The sequence below is a fragment of the Gopherus flavomarginatus genome, chromosome 15 (genome assembly GCF_025201925.1).
Source record: "Gopherus flavomarginatus isolate rGopFla2 chromosome 15, rGopFla2.mat.asm, whole genome shotgun sequence".
NCBI classification, from domain to species: domain Eukaryota; kingdom Metazoa; phylum Chordata; order Testudines; family Testudinidae; genus Gopherus; species Gopherus flavomarginatus.
Window position 1 is genome coordinate 27,785,608 of NC_066631.1, and position 19,924 is coordinate 27,805,531.

At 45.6% G+C, this 19,924-nt stretch overlaps 1 protein-coding gene across 5 annotated transcripts in view; it reads left to right on the forward strand.

Annotated features, from left to right (window-relative positions):
- The window catches only part of CUX2 (cut like homeobox 2), a 219,978-nt gene that overhangs the window by 9,481 nt on the left and 190,573 nt on the right, over positions 1-19,924 (forward strand). Inside the window, exon 1 of one of the 5 annotated variants that reach the window (XM_050924580.1) lies at positions 15,834-15,893. The exons of the other annotated variants lie outside the window; for them this stretch is intronic. The gene's annotated coding sequence lies outside the window, so the exon portion shown is untranslated. Of the gene's footprint in view, positions 1-15,833; positions 15,894-19,924 lie in introns of those variants that run through there. 5 annotated transcript variants of the gene reach the window in all.

Here is a 19,924-nt window from a genome sequence, read left to right on the forward strand (position 1 = left end):
CCTGGAGAAGGTGAATTTGGAAGAGGGCTCTGGAGTTCTTCAGTCGCATATGGAGTGGAATGTTAATTGTTTGGTGATCTAAATGAGTAGTTATGAACAGATTTAACAGACAGTACACTCCAAACTGAGTTCCCTTCAGGAGGTACGTGCTTAACCAGATAACCTCTATGGAGCTTTCACAGCTAGCTATTAGTCTCCCTCCATATGTTGGCACAGTAGCTACTCTCTTCATTTGTTTTTTTTCTTATAGTCTGCAGAGGCTTCAACTAAAAATGCAGGAAGAATTGTTTTGTATTCTGATCCCTGATCTAATGTTTTCTCCACTGAACGTAGTTAACTGTCAGGCTCAAAATCGTAATGTAAGAAATCAAAATTCCTAGCTTGTCTCTGTGGATTTTAAAAATCAAATAGGTTTTTTGCATTTTTCTCCGCATGGCTAGTGAAAATACACTAGTCAGTTTGGCACATAAGTTTTTAGTCTTTCAGGTGCTTATGCCTCGCATCATACTATGCTAGTTGCACTACAAACAATGACAAGAAATTGAAAGAAAGTTTTCACTGGAATTAAATAAAAAAACATCCTTGACAACATTTTCATTAGGTTTGGTTATTGTAAATATTGGGGTTTTAAACAAAACCTAAGATTCAGATTGCTTTGCTCAGTGTCTCTTCCATAGACAAGACTGCAGAGATAAAACTAGATTTGATATGGTGTTGACTGTCTTTAACAAACAGGTAGTGACACACATCTGTACCAGCCAAAACAACGAGGCGTCCTTGTGGCACCTTAGAGACTAACACATTTATCTGAGCATAAGCTTTCATGGGCTAAAACCCACTTCATCAGTTTCTTCCACCAGAGGCTTCACTTGGTGCTATCTATGGAGGGCTGGAGGGATTTTCACAGAAGTGTAGTGCTCTGTGTCCTTTTCTGGGGCTGGCTTTGGTTCAGCAAGTCAGTTACTCTGCATTTCGGGTATGTCTACACTGCCATTAAACCCCCATGGCTGGCCCATGTCAGCTGACTGGAGCCTGAACATCTACACCACAGTTTTGCAGCCCCACAACTCAAGCCTCAGTCATCGGACACGGGCTAGCCGTGAGTCTTTAATTTCAGTGTAGATATACTGAGCGTGTTGTTCAGCAGACAGGAAGAGAGAATGAGTGGTGAGATCGAATTATTAGATCAGTAGCAGCCCCCTCCTATTTCTGTCCCTCAGAAATAAAAGTGACTAGCTTTCCATGTGTCTCACGTTGTGCTAGTCCCCTGCCTGGATCTCAGTGAATGTTCACAAGAATAACTGATACAATGTTAAGAATGAAAATGCAGGCACCTTTGCAGGGACTGAGGGGTTCAGGACCTGAAGAATCCTGCTCCTAGAGCAGAGATCTGGTTTAAATTAATTTAGGGTTTGAAAGCTACAGTATGTGCAAATACAGATTTTTTTTCTTGTATCTTGAGATAGAAAATGGATCTGCAGCATGGTTTCTTTATATAGAGCATAGGAAGAGTCCCTCTCAAATTGGAAAATGAACCTCGAGGACATTCATTCCATCCAAAAAGGCTCTATGAATATTCTCAGAACATTTGGTACCTTCTGGCACCTATTATAGAAAGATGTCATTCCCCAACTTGGGAGATAATAAGCAGGTATTGACTTCTGCTGAGGTCATTATCAAGATTTATTCAGTCAATATGGCTTCTTGGGTCAATAAATCTTGAGGCTGATGGAGGAAGAATACATACTTGTAGACCTTATTAAAAAGTTTTCCCCTTTTTGTAACACTTTCCTATGTATATTACATGAGCATCTCTTTCTGATTTTTATTACCACATTTTTTGGTGATTACACTTTTTTATGCTGCTTTAGATGCATTTTTGTTTGTTACAGAGTGAGGGAAAAGCAGGAAAAATCTTGTTTTATTAGTAGGTTTCATGTGGGAGTGTTGTTCTGTTCTGATATGCTATTTTTTAGGTGGGGGAAGATTCCTAAGACAAACAATATGTAGCTCTTTTCATCTTCAAAGCATATTACAAGCCTTAGCTAATTAATGAAACTTCCCATCAGCCCTATAGCATTATATCTGTTTTGCAGATGTGGAAGCTGAGATGACTTTCCAAAGGCCACAGAGATGGTTGATGTTTGTTCCGGCATTAGAACCCAGGACTCCTGGCACCCAGTCCTGTGCTCACATGTTTGGCCCTTATTTCTTTCTGTTTCCAAGCTCAACGTTTTGCTGAGGTTTGAGAGAGCAAGATGCCTTGCAGTGATAAAACTCCCACTGATTTCAGCAGGAGGAGAATCAGACCCTTTAAAATCCCAAGCCTGGGGAGGTTCATCTGTTTCTGGGCAGCAGTAGAAAGGCCAGGCTTCAAAGGAGCTGATGCTCGTTATACAAGTTTCCCCAGAGAGGTAAGCTGCCATTGGGACACATCCTGCTCTTCGTGACAGTCATTGGGGTTGAATGGGGGTAACCGAGGGCAGAATCTGGCTCACTGAGTTCATCTTGAGTCACATGGGGTGACATTTCTCCCCTGGGCAGACAGACGGGCACCAGCTGAGCCACATGTAAATCCCCAGAGCAGGGTTTAAGTGGGGTATTAGTGGGGGCCAGGTCCTTGCACAGGCTCCTCTGGACTGGGCATGGGGTGGGTGTTTGTGCAAGGGATTCGCCCCTAGTGAACACCTCTGTCAGCGTTGTGTGTATTTACCTGATTGACACCGCTCAGCACAAAGCCTTCTGCCCAGAGGAGTTGGTGGCAGAGCTGTTACCCGTGAGTCAGTTGTCGGGATGATTTGGAGGAACGGCAGTCAGAGTAGAAATCGTGTTTGCAGGATTCAGAGTGGGGGTAAAGCTTGTTCACCGTCTCACTTGGACGCTGGCTTTGATGATTCTTCACTCTTGTGTTCTCAGGAATGGCCAGTGCAGTGGCCTTCTAGTTTTGATGGAGATTGTGCACATAGAGAGGGTGCCATTGCACACTAAACAAGTACACTCAGAGTGCAGGAAAAATGAGGGACGTTGTCTCCCACAGCAGGGAGTGTGTTCAGTGCAGCCTGTTCTGATTTCCATGTCCCACGTAGAAAATGGCCCCCTAAGGGCGGATTCAGAACACCAAAATACATGTGCAATTTAGCACATAATTTGCACATGCAATTGCAGTGATTGTGTGCTCAGGTCAGGTGTTTGCATGTACCTGCCTTCTGAGGTTCCATAGTAAACGGCTACTGGTGCACACAGATGCCTGACTTACACGTGCATTTTCAGTAATCGCGTGTGTAAATGGGTTGTGCAGGCACCTTTGCACAGAGCGCTAGTATACTGTACTGTGAAAATTTGGCCCCTGAAACCAGAAAGATGTCAGCCATCAGAGGGCTGGGGGTTATCAGAGGAATCTAACCAAAGGTTTAGCTAGACTAGAAAGCCGAAGTGTTCGTTATGTACTGCAGTGCCCGTTAATTAACGGGGACTTACAGAGAGTGCAGCCCTTTTATCCTGACTGGTTGTATACAAGTGCTGGAAGTGATCCTTGTGTCTGCAGCCCCTGGCCTGTGTTCAGGGAATAATCTGCAGTAACAACCCATAATTCCTGTGGGTATTTCTGTGGCGAAAGAGAGCGAACAGTCTGACATCTGCTTAGAACTTGCTACTACTTGTTCCACTTCCTGGTATTTTCTGGTATTCATGATACCGTGTCCCACTGCCCAGCTTTGCAAGTTGCCTTCTGTTATAAAGCTGTACTGTATTTGGGGCCCATTGCATTCAGAGTTACTGGGCTCAGTCCCATGTCCCTCGCCCACCCAAAACACTCTGCATCCAGTGGCTATTCTGAGTGAGTAAGGATGCAAGATTGGGCCCAGTGTTTGTACAGCACTTCAAGGATGGAAGCGCCAAGTATTGTAACAAACCAATGCCCACTGGGGGGAATACACAGTTGTCCTTAGGCTACAATCCATGTCTAATGGGACTTTGTGCATCCACAGGACCAGAACTTGGAGTCTCCTGGTACAAAAGAGCAGGCCCCTGCTTCTTAAACTAAATGAGTCTCTCTGTAAACTGTTAGCAGTATAGGATCTATGACACATGGATGAGTATTTCTGATTCCATCCAGGAGAGGACAGTGGGACATGCATGTAGACTCTATTTGTGCGCATACACACCTTCACACCCCTCTTGGGATTTTCTATCCTGTGTGAATTTCACCTCTGTTATCCCAGGAAGACTAAATGGCAGATTCCTATGGCAGTTCAGGAATTGCTCTGGCTGTTTGGTTAGAGAGAGGGGCTAATGATTAAATCAGTTTTGTACTCATCCAGGTACATTTCATAGCAGCATCATATGATAATATAAGAGAAAAGAAGCCAGTTGAAAGGACTGTGTGTAATGGATTGCTGTTGCTTTAGCTGAGCATTAATATTATTTATTTTGGCAGAGGCAACAAAGAGCCTTTTTGCAGAATTCCATCGGCTGGCGCTTTTCTGCTGGCTGTGTATGTTGCACAACAAGAAGAGGTCATTTGTTCTAAGTTTAGATGCTAGATTGTATGTGCGCGCACACACACACACACACACGTGTGTATATATATATATATATATATATATATATATATATATAATTTTATTCCAAAATGGTCTCAGTGCTTTTGAATGTCGCCTCACCATGTCATTATTTTTTTGACTGATTTGGTGTAACGTTTTCTTGGAAGCTGAACCAGGGCCCTTGAGTATTTATTTCGCTGCAGTTTAAGTGACTCTCAGCTAACGTGGGGCTGTTTGAATATTAATTGGTCTGTGTGTGCGTGCGAGCTGGTTCTGCAACACAGATTTCTAAAAAAGTAAATAGCCAATTTGAACCTGGTGTAAATATTACTCTAGTGGGAGCTGTGTCGTGCGTCAGCTGCTCTGAGTGGGGCCTGCTTGCCTGTGGGTAATGCTCTTGCTGAAGTTAGGACCTCAGGCTTTCTTTGTTTTCGTCCATCAGGATAACATAATAAAGTATTACCTGATTCCTGGCACTGAGTCTTATAACATGTAGCATAGGCAGAGCCATTCATTTGGGAGATTTGGAGAGAGCAGCAGTGCTGGCTAAGTAACATCTTGCTGCCTAGCCTGGCTGCACAGTGTGTTTATTCTTTATTGATAATCATACAGCATGCTGACATGGCTGCTTTCAGCTGAGGATCTCTAAGCACTTCACACACGTGACTTAATTCCAGAGAGGTAGAGAGAGAAGGTGGAGGAGGTAATATCTTTTATTGGACCAACTTCTGCTGGTGAAAGGGAGAATTTTCAAGCCACACAGAGCTCTTCTTTGGGTCTTTCGGTAATTATTACCGCCCTCATTTTACAGGCGGCGTGACGGAAGCATAAAGGATTTTAGTGAGTTATGTTACGTGTCTTGCCCGTTGCCACACAGCAGGATGGTAGCGGAACTGGGTATACTTGCTGCCCAGGGGACAGGCAGATTGAAGGACAGCCCAGATCAGTGGTCAGAGTTGTTGCAAGAGTTTCAGTACCCAGGAGATCCAATCCAAGGGGAAGGTACTGTGAGGCAGCAAGATAGGGTCAGGCAAGGCAGGGTCCCAGTAGCAGCTAGTGGACAATGGCTTGTTGCTCAGCCATGGTCAGAAAGGAAACAGGAAGTTTATGTATGGTCATCAGCCAGAGTCAAGACCAGGTGCGCAATCAGGAAGCAGGTCAAGGAGCCCTTGAAGCTGGCTCTCCTAAGCTTGTGAATTCCCAGGTAATTGGATGAGTCTGTGTGGTGCAACAGCCAAGGCTGCTCCCCAAGGGTAGAGCCTTGCAAGTCCGCTTTATAGCTATGGAGATCCATGGACCATTTTTGAGGATTGTGGACAGGAATTAGATACAAATTTTGTATCCACACCAGGCTCTACCCAAGAACCCAGTGGGCTGGGCTTTGAGTCCAGGGTCTTGCTAGCATAGAGCCCAGGACCCCCGACTTCTAGTCTTCTCCTCTCTAACCAGTGAGACAACCAAGGGTCTGCTCAGGAGTGGTGCTGAGCACCAGCAGCTCTGAATAAAGTTTGTCAGAGATACGTGCGCTCAGTGCCTCTGGGAGAAGTCCCATTTGTGTTGCAGAAGGTTAGGTTTCCTCATTTGCTGTGTTTGATTGGTGTGTGTTAGTTGTTTTAGAATCAGTCTAGTATGGAGTAGTCAATTTTTTTTGTCAAGGTCCAGAAGGGGGGAAAAAAAATAATAAAAAAAGTGATAAGTAAATAAAAAGATTTTGGGGTCCGTTCAAAAGCATCTGGTGGTCTGGATTTGGCCCAGGATCTGCCTATACCCCTGGTCTAGCACATCGGCAGAGTGATTTGATAATGAGCCGTGCTTTGATTCCTGGAAAGTTTATTGGGGTTGTACAGTTTTCGTTTATGACGGCTGGTGGGAATAGGTTGGGTGGTAGAAAGATGTCATTTGTTTGGTTCTCATTTGAATAGCGCTAATGGATCCAGTTGTGCTGCACATAATTTTTAGCATTCCTACCTGTGCACTTCTGCTACTGTAGCTTCTGCATCAGTCAGCTTGGATTTCTGAGTTCAGGTTCTCCCTTGCCAGGTGGAGTTGGAGAAAACTATCTGCAAAAGGCAATGGCTCTACGGCTCCTAACTCACCAAGGCTCTAGTGAACATTCTACCTGATATCTAAACCCTCCTGCCCCTTTCTGAGACCCCGGACCCTTGTACAGATGTGGAATAGTGTCAGTGCACTCTAGGCTGCTGGTGCTGTGGGGTTACTAGTGTTAGCTGAAAGTTACCGACACAGGAGTTACTGGCCCAGATCAGATGGCAGCCCCTCTAGTCCAGTGTCTTGTCTCTGAAGAAGGTGTCAAATGTGGGGTAATCTACCTCCTATATTAGGTTTCATCCTGATCACCTAATAGTTGGAAACTGTCTAAGGCCTGAGGTTTAATATCCCTCCCAAAATGTTTGTTGTTAATTATGATAACGATGGCTAATTTGGTTAACCACATTAATATCCAATCCCTTTTTGATTTCTAAGTTTATCCCCATTCCCTTGGCAAAGCAGGGAGCGCCATATCCACTGGAACTTCTGCTTTAAACTCTCTGCAGATTCGGGAACTCCTTGGGCGTCTCCTTATAGAGACCATGGTGGCTTTGTCTACTTCGTGTCCTTTTAGCTTAGAGGAGGTGCCCTCATCAGAGAGCTGGGATGAGCAGGTAGTTCATGAAGAGCTGGTCAAGCTCCAGGGGTGCTGGCTACACAGTCATGGTAGCTACTGTGGTTCTACTGATCTCATGAGTCTTTAGACTGCACCTACCATGATGGTGGCTCTTCTCCCCTCCAGGGAACAATCCTCTTCAGAGTATGACACTAAAGTGTTGAATTCCCAGCCACTAATACCACTTCCCTAGTTTCTGGGGTCATCTTTGTTTAGATAGACCCTCTCTAAACCTCTGCCACACCGACTGTGCTGTCCTGAGTATCCCACGTCCCTGTTAAGTACTGGGATTCCATTGTCTGGTGCTTGCCCTTTTGCGTGGTGGCAGCTACAGAATGTGGAGGGCAGAGAATTTTTTTTGATTCCTCCTTAGATAGACCATCTAGTCTGGAACTGAGAGGTTGGCATGATGGCACCACTGAGTCTAGTAGAGTCCTGTGCTCCATATGTAGAGCAGATGGGGTCTTCCTCCTTTCTGAGATGCTTTTGAAGCAGCCTCAGTTCCTTGTCTGGCCGATCCTGTGTCTTTATGGTCAGAACAATGCCTTCCCTCGATCCTCTGTATTCATTCTGAGGACCTCACCTTTAGGTTTGGATTGCTGTGGAGCAAAGAGTAGAATAAAGTGCTGAGACCTTTTAACAAATAAAAACATGATAGTGTTCCTCCCCCACTCCCTTCGTTTGAGAGATGTCTAGGCCCAGAGGTCCGACCTGGTTTTTGTTTCCAGCGAAGGTTTGTTTCAAACACACTTAAGACAGAGAATACCACAAGCTGGTCTATCGGAAGGGTCCGCTTGTGGATTGGCAAGGAGGGAGCTGAGGTCACTCCCTGAGCCTTGGCTCCCAAAGAACTGCTGAGGAAAGAATTGGAGACTACAGAGAGAGAGCCACTCTCGCAGGCAGTGTCCTTTGCGTTGTCTGATGCTTTAACAGAAGATTGGGAAGACAGAAGTGGCTGGAAAATTCCCTCCTCTGCTCTGAACACATGCTGCACTCTCGAACCTAAGTGCTCTGAGTGACTGGAGGAAATATCAAACCTAGCACATTATTTGGCTGACTGAGTAAGTGTATTGTTCAGAAGGATACATGGAAAAATCTTGCTGCCTCCATGGTGCTATTAACTTGGTGGAGGATAAGGAGAAGTCTGGATGCTTTTGCAAAACTGAGACATTTGGAGGAAAAGGGGGAATGGCATGAGGTCTTGGTGGCCCTGCGGATCAGCTGTTGTTCTGGGTATGCTGATAACAGATCAGAGGACGGATGGGGCAGCGTGATGGGCCAGGTAAGCCAAAGGGAGTGCTGTTGAGAGGATTAATATGTCCACTCAGGGGAAGGATTGTGAACATGGCTTTACAATCCCGGCGAGCTATAAAAGGCATAAACAGAGGAACGTTATTGTCCAATGATCTCGGACATGAATGGAAATGACGTGTGAGGGTGGGTTGCGTGGCGGGTCCTTTGTGGTGGTGTGATCCTCTGGACTAAATCCAGGCTTTGTGTTGCCCTTTCCAGGTCCTTGCTGGTGCAGGGAGCATCTTGGCTGGTACTTGTGGGGGATGACACAACGTACTGCAATGTGCTGTGGGCCGCGTCCCTCTTCCCCCCCCCCCCCCCACCTGAGCCCACAAATGGGTGGAGCTGGATATGCAGCTCCCTCCCACCTGGGAGATGGCTAGGAAAAGCCTGCTCTCCGCTCTCCATATTCAGTGTCCAAACTCCCTTCCCCACCCTGTGCCATGCCTCGTGTTGTCACGCAGGGTTCAGGCCAGTGGCAGAACGTCGTTTGTGTCCGTGCAAGCTGCACACTAGGCAATGAGCTGCCGAGCTTGAAATGACATTAATCTCTCCCAGCCTGAGTCTGATGTTTCCAGCCTTGGACTACGTTTGCCAGGCACTCACTGGCTGGCCGACTAACTGGGGCGTAGATGTGAAAGCTCCGTGTCAAGCCCCAGCAGGCTCCAGAGGCAACACTTGGGTGGGCCAGCCCCTAGCTGCTGGGTAGGGGAAGATTCGGGACACCCTACTAAGTGCTGTCCCCAGTCCCTGCTTGGAGTCCATGTCTCTGGTAGGTGCCTGTCACACTTGACGCTCCACCCCTAGATCTGCTCGAAGGGGCTTTCTCGCTGATTTCCCCCCTGCAAAGTTTCCTGATTGCTGCCAGAGGGGAAGGCCTGCGCTGTTTTACCGATCCCTGCTGTGTAGCCTTGGGCTTGTCTGCCTGTTGCTGGTGTAATTCCCACTGAAGGCTTTTGGCTTCCCTGCCTGTAAAAAGGGGAGACCACTAATACCACCACCGCCCTCCCAGGGCTGACCTGGCACTCGGTTAGTGTTTTGGGATGGGTTTTAGAGATGGGGAGTGCTGTTTGCTGTATTGTTCTGTGGAATGCGTCCTGGGCTGATGGCATCAGCCTGATGTGAGCGCTTCAGTGCCTGTATTGGTACAGCATAAACTATTAAAAACGACAAGTGTAAGTAGACCGCCATGGTTAGGCTGAGCCCCACGTTCGTGAGTTCTCAGTACCCTGGTTCCCTGCCCTTGAGCCGAATGGAAATGCTACCAGATGTGCCATGCAGCAGGCTGGTGATGGGCTACGCTGCAGTAATCCTCGTTGACTCTTAGTTTCTGCAAGAGCCCAGCTTTCATGCTGCAGAAGCCGAAGGATGGGCAGACGTTAGATTGTACCCCATCAGTTGGCCCACGTTGCGAGTTTCGTGACCCTCGCGTAGCTTAGACTAGGAGGGGATTTGTTTTTTTCTGGTATAAAGCTTAGTATGTTGCAAAAATTGCTGCTGCTCTCTCTCCCACCGTTTTTTCCTGAGTGCGGATATTGTAATCTAGCCTACGAATATTGCTCAGGCAAATACCTGATTAGCAAATCGTCCTGTGGAAATCCAGAGGAAGGCTGCTGCTCTTTTTAATTTTCCACAAGGAGAAGGCTGCACAGAGCTTTGCAGCCCTGACTCCAGTACTTAAGAGTCTCCTGCTACTGTACTTTCTTCCAAATAAAAGCAGCTAATTAACATTATTCTTTAATTATTGCTTTTGTCAACAAGGGGTCTGATTTGTACCAGCAGGTTAGTTGCTTTCCCCCAAACTACCCAAGTGAATGCTTCAATTCCTGTTGCTTTTGAAATGAATTTGATGTCATCTGCCCATTGTCACTTAATGGGGGCACTTGGGTAAAGATTGTGCGTACTAGCACTGTTAGCAGCACTGCAAGCATGTAATTTAGGCCCTTAGGCAACAGTACTTTTGAAATCTCTGGATAGTTTTGAACTCTCTGTTCTTAATTAAATATGCAATTTTTCACGGTAACCAGGTTAATTCTTTTGTGTTGTGTTGTAATACTGTTAGGAATTTTCATAGTTCTTATTAAACATTATTCAGGCATTGTGAATTCCATAATTTAAAAAAAATGAAAAGAACAAAGCTTGATTCACTTCTTCCTTTTCCCTGGTTAATTTATCAAATGAATTTTGCAAATTTTTCTTTTTGTCCCCAGACAGTATGCCAAGTATTTTAAAGGGGAAGGATTTAATTGCTCTGTAGGGATTGGCTGGTTATGAAGGATTTGGCTGTTTGATTAGTAAACCCTGTTGGGAATGGTTTAATGCTCCATGATCTTAAAAATTGTCTGATTGTTGGGCTCTTCAAGGATGCTTTCCCTTTTCGTTATGTACGGCAACAGCTTCACACAAGTGTGATTATTAGGTACTGAGGAGGAAGTGAAGGGGAAGATCTTACTTCTCTTTAAATTGGTGATCATGGGAGATTTTTCTTTTCCCCTGGCAGTGCAAAGGGAGCGATTGCTTCCTACATAACGGGTCGGATGAGGAGACAAATCAGTAGCTGTTTACATACATCATCACAGATAATGCCCATTGCTGGAGTGCTGGTGGTTAAAGCAAATAGGTTATACATTACGCTGCAAAAGAGCCATTCCTGTTGTGAGACCAGTTCCCCGCTCTCACTTACTCCTTCGTGAATCCTGAATAACTCCATTAGCTTCAATAATGCATCATTAACTGCAGCTGAATTGCACCAGTTTTTCTCCTGGCAGAATCTAGCCCCACCAGAGCATGCTGAGGCAGAGGAAAAGAGGTTACTACTGAGTGACTAGTATAAAAAGAAATCTTGATGGGTGATTTTTTTCCTGGTATCCAGTCCTTCCAAATGCTTTTTGAGCTGAATTTCTCTTTCAAGGCCTGTTTACCAATATCTGCAGTGTAACATAATGAGATTATACAATATGTCTGATTTATCAAGGGGCAAATCTACAGCATTCTCTACTGCTCTGTATCCAAATCTGTATGATGATTTCATTAGACAGTGACAGAGGAAATGGGGCATTGACATTTACTGGTAACAATATTAAACTGGCATAATGGCACACTGGAAAGTCGTCAGCAGTATGTGCTTTATAGCTGCACAAAACAGCTAAGCAAGGAGATGAACACAACAGGGTGTGGCCATGCTGGGATGACCTTCTGTTGGGAGGTGGCGGAAGTCTGGTTACTTGAGACAAACTAGGTTGGACCCAATATATTGTAGAGAGCAATCCTGGTGAATTTTGCCAACTCTGACAGTTTTATTACAAGTCTCACAATTTTTGCATTTTTTCCGTAGAGCCTCAGCTGTGGAAATCCACATGAGAATCCCAGCTTTAATTTTAAAAGATGTACGTTTGCTCTAAAGCTTGAAGTGTCAAACTCTTTGGGCTCAAAAACTAGTAGGCAAATAAAAATAACCTAAACTTACTATTTTAAAAGAAGTCTGGCTTGAAAATAATAAATCTCATGATTTCTGAATTTATGAGGTTGATGATATTAAGTAGATTACTTAGTATGTGTCCTCCAGCTCCAACTCCTAACATTTTTTGGGATTAGCCCACTCAATAGGCACATTCAGGAGGACTAAATCCTGTCTTGACTCTCAACTTCTTTAAAACCCATTGAATGAATGGGGCAGGCTCTGATCTTACTCGTATAAAAAACTGACCTGAAGTTGTTTGAAATTGAAAAGAGTCTTTCCATTCACTTCAATGGGCTTTGAATCAAGCCCTAAATCTGGATTATCCTCTTCGATTTCAGTTTACACGGTCATAACGGGGGACAGAATTTGGCTCTGTGGAAATATTTAGGGGGCTGGAGTGATGGTTAAGCAACCGTGTGATATGTTTCCCTTGTAAAATGGATGCTTGGTTGGTTGGATTTTCAAAATGCCATTGTATTTGAGAAAAAAAGTCAATATTTAGTAGTTGTCTTCTGTTGGTAATGCATCGATGCAGCTTTCAAAATACCTGAATTCAGTATTTAAGAGATTCTTCTTCTCAGCTCTTTAATTGTGCAAGAGGTTGAAGTGCCGGGATCCAAGAGTTTATGTAACAGAAATAACATTTCATGTCTGTGCCACTTGGGACTGATTGTGCCATTTCTGTGTCAAGTGAAGAAAGGCGGGTGAGAGCTCGACTTGGTCAGCTCCGATGCCTCTGAAGCTTTCAGAGCTTAGCTACCCTGTGATAAAAGTTGATCCCCCTCCTATCCCTCCCCCAACAACCTCCTGCAAACTGCTTAATTGACAAGATTGGCAACTTCCGATGGAAAAAAAAATCTTTGAAAAATATCAAATTTTATCTTTGGTTGTAAAAGAGTTTTATGGCTTTTTAAGACACAGCATCTGCTGCAGCCTCTCTCCCTCAGACATCCTGGGCATGGCTCCTGCGAGCTCCAAAAATGGGGTGACTCTTGCGACATGAAGCTCTGGGGGCCTGATCCTGTGAGGTGCCCAGTGCCTCCTGCGAAATGGTGATGCACCCTCTTTGAAGTTGCCACCTTGGTGGATTGGGACTTTCATAGTCCCTCTGAGAGAGCAGGGCATGAAAAGAATGGACAGCTGGATATTCAATTGCATTGTGAGGGCTTCAGAAGTTCCAATCCCAAGGTGATATTAGCTCCTCACACCCACATGGCTCAGAACTCTGATCAGGCGGTCGAGGTTCTAGGATTTCCATTGCTTTATAATTGGAATTGTAACAGGAGCTCAGCAAATCCTGCAGTATAATTAACTGGGAAAACTCACAGCCCCTGGTGTTGATGTTCAGCAAAACAGAATGGACTAGAAACACTTGCGTGAAACAATTCTTGCTTTTCACTCCTCTCCAGCATCGATCCTCCATTCCTGTGTATCCACTGAAGGCAGCGGGACTTTGGGGGTTGAAAGTAATGCAGTACTGGGCCTTCGAATTTCATGTGTGTGGGCATGCTTGCGCGTATGTGTGTACACATTCTCTCTCTCTCTCTCTCTCGAACTGACCAGTGCTACCTCTGTTAAGTCTTTTCTCATCCCTATTATGAATCTGTTTTTTCCAGGGCTTTTCTCTTGTCTGTATAATCCCATATTTCACCAGTGGCTAAAACCTTGAGAACATATAGCTGCAGCCTAAAGGAAAAATTATTATTTTTGGATGACTTGAGTCCATTGTCAACTCTTCACTAGCCGCAGTTTCTAGGACTTTGCTATCAGTGGAGACAGAGCTGGGTGTAGAACCTGGGGGCGGGAGATGCTTCGTACAAAAGGATCACTTTGTGGAAGGTGCATTAAAATAAAAATGGGTTGTGATTTATTGGGACAGCAAGGTGGTGGCAGGGGACTCAGGTACAGTGGCTCTGCTCTTTGTTGGCAGGTTGTCCATCCTGCAGACTAGCCCTTCTCAACATGTTCCTGGACTGCCCTTCTCTGAGAGTGACCCAACAGGGCGCATTCCCGTGTTCCTCAGTTCAGCAGAGTTGGGGCTTAGGGATTTCAGGGCTATGCCAAGGGGAGGAGGAGGAGCCACGCTCTGCTACCAGTTCCCCCGGGATCTCTGAATGGAAGCTAACACCGCTAAAAGCGACCTACTCTCAGTGAATCAGGTCGTAGGCAGTCAGGCCTAGTGGTCGAAGTGGGAGTCTGACCTAGTGTCAAGGCAGAGTCAGTCTGGCTTAGTGGTCGGCATGTGAATGCCAAAATCAAGGGTCAAGGCAGAGTCAGAGTCCGGAATCAGAGCCAAGGATCGGAACAGGATTACCAGGGGTCAGGGAAGGCAGGAGCAAGGCTGGCTCTGAGGCAGGAGCAAGGCTGGGACGGGATGGGAACAAGGTGGAGTGCAGGGCAGGATCTGGGTTGACGTGGTGGAGGAGCAGAGCAGGAGCAGGGCCTGTAGAGATGAGCACAGGGAGGCCGAGGACATGTGCATTGAGCAGCCAGCGAGCTGCTGCTGCTAGGTCTAAGAACGAGCTGCTGGCTTCCTCAGCCAGTCAGGCTGGGCAGTCTGTCAGGCAGCCTCACTGGCTCATTAGGGCCTCAGCAGTAATGAGCAGGCGCAGCTGAGGGCCTTACTTCTGACACCTACTGGGGATTCACTGGCAGAGTGGGTCCTGAGAGACCAATCCTGGCAAATGGGGTCATGGGAGTAGGACCCATGATGTAGTGGGAGGGACAGGCCTTCTGCATGTAGCTCCTGAGATCACACCGGGTTGGGGATAGACATCTCTGTGGATCTGTGGTTCTGTAGCTTTGGAGACTTGTGGCTTTGGCCACATCAGGATGGAGCTCCATGAGGGCTACCTCAAGGCCTTTTCTCAGTACATTGTCCCCTTCCTGCCGGCTTCGCCCTGGGATGGTATGGCGTGGCCCTCAGTTATCCATCTGAGATTTGGGTGCTGTCCATAGACAACAGTGTTACAGTAAAAGCTGGTTTATCCAGCATGTTGGGGGAATAGAGGGGTGCCGGTAAGTGAAAAATGCTGTTGACTAAGAGGGAGGGAGTTTGGGTGCAGGAGGGGGCTGGGGGTTGTGATGTAGGGGGTGCAGGACGCGGGCTCTGGGAGGGAGTTGGGAACGGGGGTGTGTGATATGCAGGCTTGGGGCAAAGAGTTGGGGCATGGGAGGGGCCTTGGGGTGCTGGACCTGGGGGACACTCAACTTGGGCGGCTCCCCACAAGTGGCGACCTGTCTTGGCTGCTTCTAGGTGAAGGCGTGGCAGGCAGGGCTGCACGCTGCCCCTGCCCAGAGTGCTGGCTCCGCAGCTCGCATTGGCCAGGAACCACAGCCAATGGGAGCTGCTGGGGCAGCACCTGTGGGTGGAGGAGTGCGCAGAGCTGCCTGCCGCGTCTCTGCCTAGGAGTTGGAGATATAGACTCACCCTGTATATCTTGCTGGCTGTCTAGCTCCTGGATTGATGTGCAGAGCTCATATTGAAGTCAATGGAGTTCTGTCCAGAGTCTCCCTTGTCTGGATGAAACAAACATGAAACAGGCAGCTCATATCACTACAACCCACATGACCCCACCATGCGCACAGGGACCTCTCCCATGCGTCACTACCTGGGGTCTAGAATCCTACTCTCCTCACTGTTTCCCTCCATGCAGATAAGCGACCTCCATGGGGTGGGCTCACTTCCCCCTTCCCAGGTCAGTGTTCTTGGGGAAGTTCTGTGCCTAGCCCTGAATTATGCCTGGATTTAATTTGATATATATTTTACTTCCCCATATGGGAGATCCGAGAAACAGACCATACAGGATATTCCTTGGGATTTCAAAATCTTTTGCGAGAGCCACTGGCTTTGTTTATGTCTTCACAGAAGCCACATCAAGAGTGGGGAAGGTGCAAACAGCACGTAATGCCAGTTTAAACCCATTTGGAGACAGTAAGTTATTTCTGCAGCACTATCGGCAGATCTTTTCTGATCATCCATTTAAAGTTCTCTTCTCTTGCACATCAAAGAGCTGCCATTTTCAGAAGGGCTGCGATTAACTGTCACTTCATTCTGTACTGAAACCGGTTTCCCCACGAGCTTACTAGTAATAGCTAGTCCAGACCGATCTTTCTCCCACTCCCTCAGTGACTCGAGTTACACTAAAAGCACACTTTGGCTTTTTTTATGCTAATATGATTGCAGAATAGGCTGTTACTCTGGACCATGTTCTGCATGCAGAAGTTCCCTTGATGTTGGAAGAGACTCTTGTACAAAGACCGCTCACTAAATGTCCCGGGGGCAGGATCTCACTTGTAGCAGCATAACTTCAGCAAATTTAATCTAAAGTCATCAGAGCTGCTCTGGATTGACACTGGCATAACTGAGAATCTGGCTCCCAGATTACAGATCTTTGTTGTAGGGATTTTGTATTAGCAAATGCGCATATAAAGACACGCCAGATATGTGTTGGATACCATCCCAGGGGAGCTTGTAGAGAATCATTTACTCCACCCAAAGACAGCTTTATTATATGCTCTTGAAATAGACTTAAATTCAATAGCCTTTAATTGTCAACCCATGAGTAACTTGAGCTCTGGTCCTCAAACACCCCCCCTTTTGCCATTTTTGGTCATCTGCCCTCTGTGGAGATCCAGCATCTGGAACGTGGAAGAGATGTGTGGGACTGGGACAGAACAGAGCAGGGGGCCGCGAGGCTGCAAGGACCTGATTGAGGCTTGGTTCCACCATAGGTCTCACTAGGCTTGATCTCCACAAATGATTAGAAGAGGGAGCAAATAGCACATTAACGAAACATGGGAGGCGTTACAGCTCTCAGTGAGTGCAGGAAAGTAATACCGATTGGACCAGGCAAAAAGCCTCTAGGCAATGCCAATTCTGCGGTATCAGGTATATAGCAGCAGGTGATCTGTGTGCACTTTACATTCCCGTTGACTTCAGTAGTCGCACTGGGGAATCAGCGCCACATCTGGGCTCTGTAGGGCTTTTGCATCATTTCTACAACCTGGGGTGAGCCATGTTTTATGAAGATGCCAGGAAGTATGTTCAGCTCCCACCAAATGCACCAAGCGCATGCAGCATCACGTGCTCCTTGGAGATGATGCTCACAGAGAAATCACAGACCAGACAGGATCGATATTTGCAGGTCTAAGGGTGCCCTTGGAGGATTATTCTGATTTTAAGGAGAGGTTGGAGAGGCATTAAACTTATAAATATATTATTATTTAAGCGAAGATTCATTGGAGTCTTTGAGTTTAGTTTATATGGCGCCACTGTTTTGCTCTGTCATATTTTATGGTTATCGCTCTAGGTGAATTAAATTGAACGACTGTACAATGCTGTCTGCATCCAGTTAGTTTTTGTTAAATAGAAAGTTTACTATAGGGCCACAATCAAGTAGTTTTAGTTTTTAAAAAAAAAAAGTATTTTTTTAACGTGTCTGGGGTTTACAAAAACTAAGGTGTATAGACATTTTTTCCTATAAAATTTACACACAAATGTGTGACTCATCTTATAATTTATTGGACACCCAAACACAACACTTGTGTGTTAGCTTGTGAGATTCAGAAAATGAAACTGCTAGACAGGGACTAAAGGTTTCCTTAATCTAGAATCGTAGAAATGTGGGGCTGGAATGGACCTTGACAAGTCGTCATGTCCAGCCCCCTGCGCGGAGGCAGAAGCAAGTAAACCGAGACTATTCCTGACAGGGGTTTGTGGAGTTTGTTCTTCCAAACCTCCAGTGATGGCCATTCCACCACCTCCCTTGGAAGCCTATTTCAGAGCTTAACTTACAGTTGAACATTTTTCTTAATAGCTAACCCAAATCTTCCTTGCTGCAGATTAAGCCCATTGCTACTTGTCCTACCTTCAGTGGACATGGAGAACAGTTGACCTGTCCTCATTATAACAGCTCTTCACATATTTGAAGACGATCAGGTCCCCCCTTCTGTCTCCTTTTTGCAAACATTGTCTTTTTTTTAACCTTTCCTCATAGGGCAGGGTGTCTAAACCTCTTATAATCTTTGTTGCTCCCCTCTGGACTTCCTCCAGTTTATCCGCATCTTTCCTAAAGTGTAGTGCCCAGAACAGCACACAGAGCGCCAGCTGAGGCCTCACCAGTGCTGAGTAGAGCCAGAGAATGACCTCCCATGTCTGACATATGACACTCGCGTTAATACATACCAGAATCACATTAGCCTTTTTCACAGCTGCATCACATTGACTCATATTCAATTTGTGATCCACTAAACCTCCATGTCCTTTTAGCTTAGCCAGTTCTTCCCCATTTTGTAGTTGTGCAGTTGATTTTTTTCCTTCCTGAGTGAAGTACTTTACACTTGTCTCTATTGAATTTCATCTTGTTGAATTCAGACCAATTCTCCAATTTGTCAAGGTTGGCTTGAACTCCAGTCCTATCCTCCAGAGTGTTTGCAACCTCTCCCAGCTTGGTCATCTACAAATTTTATAAGCGTACTCTCCACTCCATTCTCCAAGTTGTTAATGAAAATATTGACTAGTCATGGGCCCAGAACTGACCCCCGTGGGACCCCACTACGTACACCCTCCTTGTTTGACAGTGAATCACTGATAACTACTCTCAGTACAGACTTTCAGCCAGTTGTGTATCCACTTACAGCAATTTCATCCAGATTGTATTTCCCTAAATTATGTAGGACAGTGTCAGAAGCCTTGCTAAAATCAAGATGCTGCTTCCTCCCTATCCACTAGGACAGTTACCCTGTCCAAGAAGGAAATGAGGCTGGTTTGATGTGATTTATTCTTGACAAATCCATGCTGGCTATTCCTTATAATCCTATTATCCTCTAGGTGGTTACAAATTGGTTGTTTAATAATTTGTTCCAGTAACTGTCCAGGTATTGAAGTTAGGTTAACTGGTCTGTTATTCTCCGGGTCCTCTTTGTTCCCACTTTTAAAATATTGATATTCTGTTTTCCCTTCTGCAGTCCTCTGGGACCTCACATGTCCTCCATGAGTTCTCAGTCAAAGATAATTGCTAATGGTTCCGAGATTGCTTCAGCTAGTTCCTTAAGTACTCTAGGACGAATTTCATAAGACGCTGCTGACTTGAATACATTTAACTTATCTAAATATTCTTTCTTATTCTTTCCCTATTTTGGCTTGTGCTCCTTCTCCCTTGTTGTTAATACTGTGAGTATCTGGTTACCATTAACCTTTCAATCTAGTGAAGAAAGACACAACAAGATCCGATGACTGAAAGTTAAAGCCAGACAAATTCAAATGAGAAATAAGGCACAAACTTTTACCAGTGAGCGTGATTACTCATTGGAATAACTAGCCAAGGGGAGTGATGGATGCTTTTGTTGTCTTCACATCAAGACTGGATGCCTTTCTGCAAGATATGCTTTAGTCAAGTACAGGTTATTCGTTTCACCACTGGGGTAACGGGGTGTAATTGCGTGGCTTATGTTGTCCCAGAGGTCAGATTAGATGGTGTAATGGTCCCTCCTAGCCTTAAATTCTATGAATCAACAGAAAATGTTTGCATTCGAGGTGGAATATAAACGAACCTCGGTGTGTGTGCAAAGCAAGTTTTTAAAAAGCCCCTGTTGTAGCATCTTGAGAGGGTTTTATCAGAAGGCCTTTGTTTTTAATATGATTTTTATCTTTTTCCTTTTAGGAAAAAACACAAAGATACATGTTGATTTGCAAAGCAATTCCATGCTGATTTGGGCTAATATAGCTGTATTTGACTGGATAGCAGGTAGTCAGTTCTTTTGTTTAAGTTTGTAGGCTAGCGGATACACTAACTTTTCAGCCTTACAGTTTATGGCCAGATCCCCAGCCGGTGTAAAAGAGCCTACCTTCTTTGGAGTCTGGGGAACTAGACTATCATAGACTATCGGGGTTGGAAGGGACCTCAGGAGGTCATCTTGTCCAACCCCCTGCTCAAAGCAGGACCAATCCCCAGACAGGTTTTT